Source organism: Opisthocomus hoazin, chromosome 5, assembly GCF_030867145.1.
Source record: "Opisthocomus hoazin isolate bOpiHoa1 chromosome 5, bOpiHoa1.hap1, whole genome shotgun sequence".
Classification (NCBI taxonomy): domain Eukaryota; kingdom Metazoa; phylum Chordata; class Aves; order Opisthocomiformes; family Opisthocomidae; genus Opisthocomus; species Opisthocomus hoazin.
In genome coordinates this window covers 58,624,046-58,633,980 of record NC_134418.1, presented here as the reverse complement: position 1 = coordinate 58,633,980, position 9,935 = coordinate 58,624,046, and the positions used below count along the sequence as shown (strand labels likewise).

At 39.9% G+C, this 9,935-nt stretch overlaps 1 long non-coding RNA gene across 2 annotated transcripts; it reads right to left on the bottom strand.

Moving 5' to 3' along the window:
• Positions 1-27: 27 nt before the first annotated feature.
• LOC142361439 (uncharacterized) lies at positions 28-9,921 on the bottom strand. Of its 2 annotated transcripts, none has more exons than XR_012764047.1 (3): positions 9,838-9,921; positions 4,033-4,057; positions 28-2,212 (listed from the first exon to the last, which is right to left on the bottom strand). It is a non-coding gene; the product is annotated as an uncharacterized LOC142361439 (long non-coding RNA). The 2 variants fall into 2 exon arrangements; XR_012764048.1 differs by having other exon boundaries at positions 9,781-9,911.
• Between the last annotated feature and the right edge of the window lie 14 nt (positions 9,922-9,935).

Below are 9,935 nucleotides of genomic sequence, written 5' to 3'. Positions count from 1 at the left end.
AGTGTGATTACATGACACTGGAAGAAAAACAGGCTTGGGGATGCCAGTGGGTTCCACCTGATCCGTGTTTTAAATACCAAAGACCAGCAGCCCTTCTTGTGTAGCTGGGGGCTTCTCCCCTTCAAGAAGCACGGCAAGGTCATAGTTACAGCCTTTGTGCTGCCTGCTCAGTTCCCTGGCTGTTACATCTGTTACCATTATGTCTCCTCCTGTTAGGAAGAAGAGGCAGCAAAACCCTTTCACATCCAGAGTCCAGCCCAAGGTCAATGTGTTAGGCAGCAGTTAGCTTTCTAAGGAATATTAGGTAAAAGGTAACTTTTGGTCTCATATTCCAGCTTGGCAGTTCTTCATCTCCCATTATTTCTTCGACAGCTTCTCTGACATTCTAACTGAAACAATTTCCCAGCTATTCCACCTTTCCTTTGTATAGTCGTTCTTTTTGTCTTATTGCTAGGTCATGGGGCAAAACACTGAGTTCCTACATTATCCATTTAAGTTGTTGCTGCTCAGTGTAGGGAGTTGTAAGGTCTAACTTTTTAAGTCCACATACAAGTCCCAGTGAAAAGCCCGAGTGCTTTGTTGAATAATGGCATGCTAAGGTTTCATGGCTTGTACGAGGTCGTGTGGGATTCACAAGAATATAAAATATTTCAGTAACTTACACTGAGATCAGCAGACCAAAGTTCGGCATAAAATCTTCCGGTGTTCAGGAGTTTGTTTAGCACTTGATTGTTTAGCACTTTTTTTAGCCTTGTAGTGACAAGATAGTTTTCTTTCAGTTAATGACTTTTCTCTTCTCTTGAAATCCTTACAGAAAGTGAGAGCTATTTTACAAGATGAAAGTTTTGACAACACAAAATTAATTATGTGATTTTCACAGACCTAAACAATGAAATCTCTGAAAATTGCTACAGGATATTTATTAGTATTCATACAGAGTATTCATTTTTTTCTAGCAAAAATACCATTTGATCTAAATGAAAAAGGTACTCCTTTCAAGTCAGCATCAGTTTGTGTCAACAAGAACATTCATTTTCTGTGCTGATTCATCCCTATGGATATTGAAGCCTGAAACTCAGATGAGCACGTGCACAGCCGTAATTACGATGCCAATTTTGAAAAACAAAAAGTTTTGTTGTCATGCAGTTACTAACTAACCTTTGTTTTCTTCTTTCGTATGAATTCTTTACATTCCTGAATAAACATAGATAATATATATATATATGTCAAAACAGCATCTTAAAATAGGGGTGCAAAGGGCTGAGCAATTAGTCATAGTTGCTAAAATAAGGTAACACAGGCTGAATTCAGCAGAAACCCCTCTCTGGAGCAATCAGAGTTTTAGCAACTTCAGTAGGCCAGGATACATCAGTTGGACATCTCTTCAAAAAAGGTGTTTAATGGTGACCTACTTTACCCCATCCCTTTGGAGGTGGTTGCTTTTCCTTGTTCTACCTGTTTTTTGACCCCTCAGGCTGTCTTCAGACTGCATGCTAAATCTGTAGGAGTTACATTGTTACCGAAAATGACCAACCTCTTAGAGCAGTTTTCAGCAATACTTAACTTGGCCTACCGTGTTTACTAAAGCAGACATCAGAGGACTCTCTGAAGCACTGTCAAGATATGTCTATTTTTTATGACTTTGACGTAATTGATTACTAGTCAGGTTTGGACCATCCTGATTTGGTTGCTGCTCCAGGATGCAAATGTACTAAGCAAACCACAACCTTTGAGGAGTGTCTGGGTTTAACAAATTATTTGACTACTGTACTTAATACACTGTAAAAGCTGCTAATGCAGATAAAATGTGAAGGATTAAAGTTAACTGTTCAAAGAGGCTAGCTAACATATTTCATAGGCTCCCTACTATAGGCAAAGGTGTTCAGACTTCGCAACATGTAGGCTTCCATTCACCTGGCTTGCGACATGCTAAGTACATTTTTAATTGTTTGATTAGAGTTACAGGGAATTAGGTAGCTTGAGATAATCAGGACACTGATGGTGTATATACTGAAGTATAAACTGCTTTTTATCTCAGGATGTTTCCACACAGAGATCAGCCAGTGTTTCCAGAAGACCTGGGGCAGGGACCCTCTGAGTTAGGAGCCCTAGTACCATTGACTTCCCAAATGGACTGCAGCAAACTACCTTTCTTGGTCATTCCCCATTCCGCTCAGGCAGTTCTGCCGGTGAATCCTTCAGATATTCGTACCTAAATAAACATTACACTTCAGCAGAGGTAGCAGGTTGACTTTCTGTCTCTCTTCATTTAGAGGCTTTTTTCCCTTGTACAACATTCTCTCCCCTCCCCCTTCTGTTTTATACAAAATAATGCTATGTTTCCCTGGGGAAATTATTACATAGTCTTGTAGATTGCAGTGTTTTAATTGTTTGATGCTGTATTGACTTAATTTAAAATAATGATTTAAGTAAATAAGAAAGTCCACAGAAATACTTCAGGGCTTTTTTTGTTTGTTTTGTCTTTGAGCTAACAGGAGTGTATGCTATGTATTTAGACAACAGATTTAACTAGCCAACTATCATGTGGTACTAGGAGTCATTTCACTTTTCTTTTTGTCCATTGGAGCAACGTCATCTTTAAAGATTTGGCTGATGTTTTCAGTTTTTGGTATGTCCCAGTTAACCATAAGATGTCCAAGAGCTTGCTTAGACCTCAGACATCCAGGTAATTACAGCAAAATGTATCTCTTAGAAGGAAGGAATATTATTCTTGTTTGCTGTCACACTGTAATTCAAGAAATACTGTGATGACTCGAAATCACCAATACTGAAATTAGCCACTCATTACACTGTTCACCATTATGGTTAGGGGGATGGATCAGGGCAGCATTTCTGAGAGGGTGGGTTGTGACACACACAGTAGTCATGAAACATGGTCAGGTGTTGGCAAGTTGTTGAAAATTTTGCAAATTATAAAGCAAAGCCAACCTAGCTTCTGCACTCTTGGCGACTTTTATTTTTCAAGGTCAAGCATGTTTTTCAGCCTTACAAGAAATATAACATAGATTTGTCACTTTTACAAGCAATAGATGTTAATTTGTTTCTATAAAGACAATTAATTTTTCCTTTGGATAATGGGACGTCATCTTAAAAAAAAAATCACTGAAAAATACTGGCTTAAGGGGTTGGTAGTAGGATCCAAGAAAATAATTTTTACAGTCTTAGTGACTTAAATTCAAGTTAACATGGAAAAAGATAATTTCTTAGTTGTTTTGACTATTTAGTGGACTATGTTAAATGATTTTATGATCTCTGTTTAGCTCCCATATTAGAAAAATAAACACTGCTGCAGTGAGGCATGGAGGACTCAGGTACTTCAAAACTAAATGATACGCTTACTCTTACATCATTCAGGACATTTGACAGTCTCAGACTGTTTTGGACATGTGAGGGACTGTGTGTGGCACCCATTTCTACCATACCCATTTTCTGAATAATTGTAACATTTCTAACCCTGAAGCTGTCAAAATAACTCACATAAAAGTGTAAAAAAAACCTGAATAAAAATAATTTAATTCCTGTTGGGGAAGCAGTTTAAAATGTTCTCAAGTATCTTAATAAACTAACTATAGACACCTATGACAAGACTAATTTTCAAGGAAAGACTTTCTGCTCTAAAAAAAAGGGGCACTAGCATCTTTTCCTAGTTTCCAACAACACTCTCCTAGCATGTTGTTCAAGATGAATGCCTCTTAGTTACCATGTATTTATTTTTCAGTTACTTTTTACCTTTCACAGTCATTAGGCTTACATTTCCTGTAAAGTAAGTTTTGTAAACTTTGAGGTGATATGTTTATATCCTACTTTTTGTGTTGATTCAAAGGGAAAAAAGAAACCGTTTTAAAAATATATATATATTTACAGACCTTACAGCTCCTTGTACGGGGGTGAAGTACAGAATTTATATAAAATTCTGGCAATATCTTGAAAAGTCAGTGAGGAATTAACTTACACATCTTCTAGGGAACAGCCAACTACCTAGATCTGGAAGCACACTGTGCTATAGCTCACCTGCAATCCAGAGGACAGGGAGTGCCTGGAAAAAACAGAAAAGAAAAAGCATTACTAAGATAGGCATAAAAGAGTCTACATTAATCTTACTTACCTGCTGTAGTACTATTCAATGTCATTGCCTTGGAATTAAGATAGCCACTTTTTCCCCACTTTCATCTCCATCTGTTATAGCTGTATTTGTTGTCTGAAACTGAAGAGGCTGGTGTTTTGGGTTTGGTTTTTTTGGGGTTTTTTTGCTCCTCTTTATTCTTGTGAGATGACAGAGAAGGGGTATGGGTTACTGTCAATGCCAGACCTCCATAACCTTGAAAAGGGGAGACAGGCTCAGAAATCTCCACAGCGCTGTTGTTACACAGCAGCCTGAGAAGAAATGATAAAATGCTGTTTCACTGCAATGTCAGGGGACATCGTGACACCGGAAGAACTTAAGAGCAGAGTGCAGTCATTGCAGAGATCGTGTACTCTGTCCTCAGCATGGGAAGCTAGTAGTTTTTCTGTGCTATAATTAGCCACTGCCAAGGAATGCACATTGCGTCACAGGAATTAGTCTTATGGCATTCTCACCTTTGCCTTCCAAAATGAAGGAAATATCTTTCAGTGACAGCTATTACACCAAGGAGTAGAGTACTAAGGGAACTAATACACCCTGAGTTGCCTGGTCAAGGATCTACAGTCTTCACTGATATCAAAGGTCAACGCAGTTTAAAAAGGAATGGTGAGTGGTCCCCTGCTGTGAATATATATTGACACATATATAGCTTCTTTCCCATGGAATTCCCATCATAAGAGAGAGGCTTGTAGTATTTTGATAGTGGTTTTACTTCACATCTGTTCATTTAGCAGTGTGTACTTCTGAGAGCATGTCGGCTTTGTCTAGTGTCGGTCCTTTAGCGTACGGGAGGATGTATCTGTTTTCCATCACTGCCGCTTCCTCCCACGGGACAATCTCGGGATTTTGCAGCCTGGTTTATTGCAACAAACCAGGCAGAACCTGCCACAAATCAGCAACATATCTGGTCTTTTATGAACATATTAGTGAATCCTAAGGATACTTGTGCTGATTTAAGTAAAACTGTTGTGAATTAGCAACTCGTTGGAAGCCAATAAAGTTCCAAATCTGTGCAAGTCTGTATGCGACCAGCGATCAGATCAGTCTGGATCCTCATGAGCAGTACGTACCGGATCAGCTACCTAATGTGGATGGAAGGGCTGGATGATTCATGTAATGGGTAATTTAAAAATCATTGCAATATTACATTTACTGTGTACTTTCTTGTGCATCATTACTGTTACTTGACAGAGGTTACTTACAATAGTTTCATGTCATGAAACTTGTTACTTTCTATACTTTAAATAAGGGCAGTTGAAATCAGTGACTTACTGTAACCAAGTGGATAGTCATAGTGTCTTTTTGTGCTATTTCTGCAAGTATTATAGTAGCTATAGAAACCACTACTGTGGACCAGTGCTAAACACTAGATTAAAAGACAGTTCCAGCTTGGAAAAAACATACAATGTAAGGAGAAAGTATCTGAACTTTATCTGGGGATAACTAGGAAGTTAGCACTGAATACACCTATTCTTTCTTGAGTTGAGGTTTTCTTCACCTTTTTTTTTTCATACCCAACTCATGGCTAACATTTCACACTCCCTAGCAGCAGTAGTCAGAAGAAATTAAAACGTTAAACCTGTGGCTGAGAGATCAGAGCATGGTATTTTTCTTGAATAAATAAAACCAGTGTCTACTGTCCTCCCATGCACAAAGTTGCCACATTGGAACTTGATCCAATTCTTAGAAATCTCGCCATTTTTCTTTACATTCCTGTTTTCATTCTTTTCACAAATTAATTTGCTAGAATCTGCAACAATAAATAGCATTCTAAGCCACAGGGAATTTAAAAATTCAACAGTAATTCATGCTATTAGTAAGGCACTACAGTTACTTACACAATTACAATAGCACCTGCTTTCAAAACTTAAAAGTTGCATTGTAAAATTCTTGGACATTAGTTAGATTAGAAAGTAGTATCATGCTAATGTAGTAGTAATTTCATAATATGAAAATTATGCTATCACAATATTACCTTACGGATTCTATTATAAATGTGATTTGTTTCCTTAATGCATTTTTCTCTCGAACATTTTGCCCACCACAGAATAGTAGATATTTTCAATAAACACCAGCAGAAGCCACTTAAGGTGCCAGTTCTCAGAGTCAAGTGGAAGCACAACAATCTCAGCTTTTCTCTAAGGACAATTAAGCCTCTGGATGTAAACATAAGAAATGAAAACCTAACCTGCATGCAATTGCAACCTGCTTGCAATGTTCGTAAGCATAAAATAGAGGAAGGTAACCTTACATATGTGGTCTTACGGTTTACGTTTTTAAGCCAGTCTCCTTATTTTTTGAGATTCAGTTATTTAATAGTCGGGTGTTGACAGTGCTGCGTAACATCACATGAAATGAATCACAGTTCCTACAGCCCTTCTGGGCTGTAATGATGTTGCTTGCTTTTGGGGAAGTGGAAGAGAGAGAGATGTTTGCATACAGCAAAAGCAGGAGCTAATCAAACCCCACTGTGAAATGATTCAAACACAAAGGGAGAGATCTAGCTTCCTCCTAGACAGAGGCTTGTGTTTGCTGATCACAGAAGCCAGCCCTTTGGTGACAGGATAGCTTTTAGTTGACAACAGTACTTTCACCTGCTGCAGAGATTATTCCAGGTGCTCAGTATGGAAAATGGCAATGCCAATTCCAAGCAAATGGTTTTAACAGCATAAGACATCCTGTTGATAGAAAAGCTCGTTACCATGAAACGGTGCTGTGCAAATTACTGTGCTACTTAGGCTTGTTTTAGAGATGGAAGGACAGCGTCTTTGCTACCTCAGAACCTTTCATCTTTTATCCTTACTGGTGTGTACTTTGTAAAATAAAATAAAAAAAAAAATTATAAAGGTTCTTTTCCTTTGCAAATCTTAGTATTCTATACAGACCAGTAAGTATTACCTCATTTTACAGCTGAATTAAAGGCACAGGGAAATTAAGCAATTTTTGAAAGGTAACAAGAGGAGGAACACAACCAGCTTCTCTGCACCTATGCTCAGTCTGTTGGACCAGGACCGACCATCTTGTGGATGCTGAAGGCAACTCTTATTTCTACTGCGAGCTGGACCAATGCAGCTATGTTGTAGTGACATTATGCTTGGCAGAATAAATTCTGCCAAATACAATCTGCATCTGCACCACAAACTTTTCTGCCATTCTCATCAAAGCACATATAGTAGTAAGTTAATTGGGCTGGTTCTCTTTTGGTCTGTGTTTTGGTAATTCCAAGTAAAAGACCTGAGCTAGCACTAACTATGTAGATCTCTTCATGTGGACTCCATGCTCCATCTTATCTGTAATGTTGTTGCTAGAGGAAAGATCCCAGTGATAGAGGATACCTACTGCTGAAAGCAATAATCATATTTCAGTATTGGTGCCCTACATATTTATGCTTGGGCTTTTTGTGCTGTTATTATTACAGCAACTCCTATCTAGCCGACCCAATACCAGAGTTTCAGTGGCCAAATTCAGCATGAAACAAGTAAGCAGAGGAGATCTCTACTTTTTAACAGTTCACTCAAGCTAAATATGCAGGAATGAATTGTTGCATAATACTCTCCCCAAAAAAGCTAGAAAATTTTCCAAATACCCAACAGTATTGAGATTTGAGGTAGGGTTGAAAAAGATGCTGATACAATCCTGAAGAAGCAATCTGCCTGTGGAATAAGAATGTCCACGTAGCATGTTAAACGTGTGTAACAGAAGGAAGATGTCACACCTGTCTGGTAAACCTCCTGAAGTTTACTGATCTTAAGTTATGACCCCATAACGTGATCCCTCAAGATGGACTACTGCATAAAACCCTGTCCTCTTCTGCAAAGATGGAGCAAGCCTGCAGCTTACATTTTCCCCCTTAGGTCAAACAAGAAGTCTGCAGCCAACTTGGAGAGTGACCACGCATCTCCTGTGCCCCAGTTCATACTGGATTTCTAATGACCATATTTTGCCTCCTCTGCTGTTAAGAATCTCATTCAGGCTTCATTTTCTTTATAGCTTTTCCATCATCTATGACTTCAGCCTTTCATATACCAAAACCGTTCATCACTCATGTCAACTGATGCCTATGCAGACACGAGAGGTGCAGTGAGAATGGCTCCTCTCTGCAACATGTGCAGATTGTCTAGCAGTGTGCCGAGTGGAGCGCTGATCAAAGGCAGCACTGTGGGGCTCCGGAGCTTCAGTGAAATGTCAGCTGTGCTCCCAGTATCACAGCTAGCATCTGGAGAAAGCTGGAAGAGCAAAAGAAAAGGAGGAGGAGGGAAAGTCAGAGACTCCTAACTTCAGTGTGAAGTCCTTTGATTCAGAACTGGAGGATTTACCTTACGTATCTTCAGCCTTATGTATTATTCCCTCTGAAAGTTTCACAAACAAGGTTACATCATGACATCTGATGTGTGATCTTTACGGAATAATCAAGCATTTTGCTCTTTCATTATCTTGTCTAATAGCAAGCATTTGCCTACACAAGAAGGAATCATCTTAGGACATCAGACATAGTCATTACCAGGATAAGCTTAGGTGAGGTAGGGAACTAAGATACTCTGAGATCACAGCAATATTTTCACTAGCTAAAGGTGATTCATCAGGAAATGTTAATGTAGGGTCACAGGTAGAAAAGTGATACTCAGGCCAGAAGCATAAACAAGCTGGATTTGTCTTAAACCCAGCTTTTTTTCTTTGGTTGGTTTTTTTGCCTTAGTTCTTTATGGTGATCTTAGCTTTTGGTTAAGATTGTCCTGAATCAATCATTAAAGCAAACTAATGAAAGAGAACTAGCACTAGCCTTGTATATCCTAGTCAGTACAAGGCAAAGATGACTGCTGAGTAGATTCAGCCGAAAACAGACCAGCAGGCTCATCTAACTCAATAAATACCTATAATTACTCTTTCATGGCTTTGCTCAACCCTGTTAACTTACCACAAACCTTCTTAATTACCAATTCTGGGCTGGCAGGAAAATGCACAGTTGATATGGGCAGATACAGTGTGGTTTCCGTACATCAAGGGAGGAGAGAGAACTGTGCTCTGGTCAAGATCACGTAAGGAAGGAGATCTGTCTTCTAGAAGGACTGTGCTGCTTCAGCTTTCCTGAAGATGCTCGTGCCCTGTGCTATATGCTATTAGCACTCGATGGATTCAGTCACAGCAGCACAGCATCTTGAACCAAGTGGTGCTGGACTCATGACCAAGGGATAAATGCAAGAGTTTTCAGGTCTCGGTTGGATTGTCTAAAATGAGCCGGAATGGCTGCATACTTCCCATTTTTCCATCTGGCTACACAGGGGCAATTTTCTATGACAAAATGACCAGTCTCATTGACATACAGTGAAATAAATACCGTGCTCAGAGATAAAGCTTGTTCTGCACAAACTACTGCCACACATGCGGCCGATGGGCCTCTCCCCGTAACATTAAACCTCTCGGCACTCACGTTACCCCACCTCAGAAGACATGTGATACCACATGAAAAACTTCATTCATATTAAGAAAAATTTTCAGCCTTTTACTTCAGTCTTCTTACGACTGTTGACACGAAATGCAACTTTAACGTGGCAGGGTGACGACGGGCCATATATATAGCCTATAAATCACAAGCAATGCGTTATTAAACCCGTACTCCCTAACCCCCCTCGCTGTACCTTCAAGCGAGGCCTGCCTTGGCCTGGGCAGGCCCCAGGGACCATCCGGGCACCCACCTCGCGTCAGGAGAGCCGCTGCCTCAGGCCCCGCCCCGCTGCCCACCGGCCTCCGCTCGCGGCGCCGCTCCTTCCCGCCCGAGACGGCCGGCGCCGCC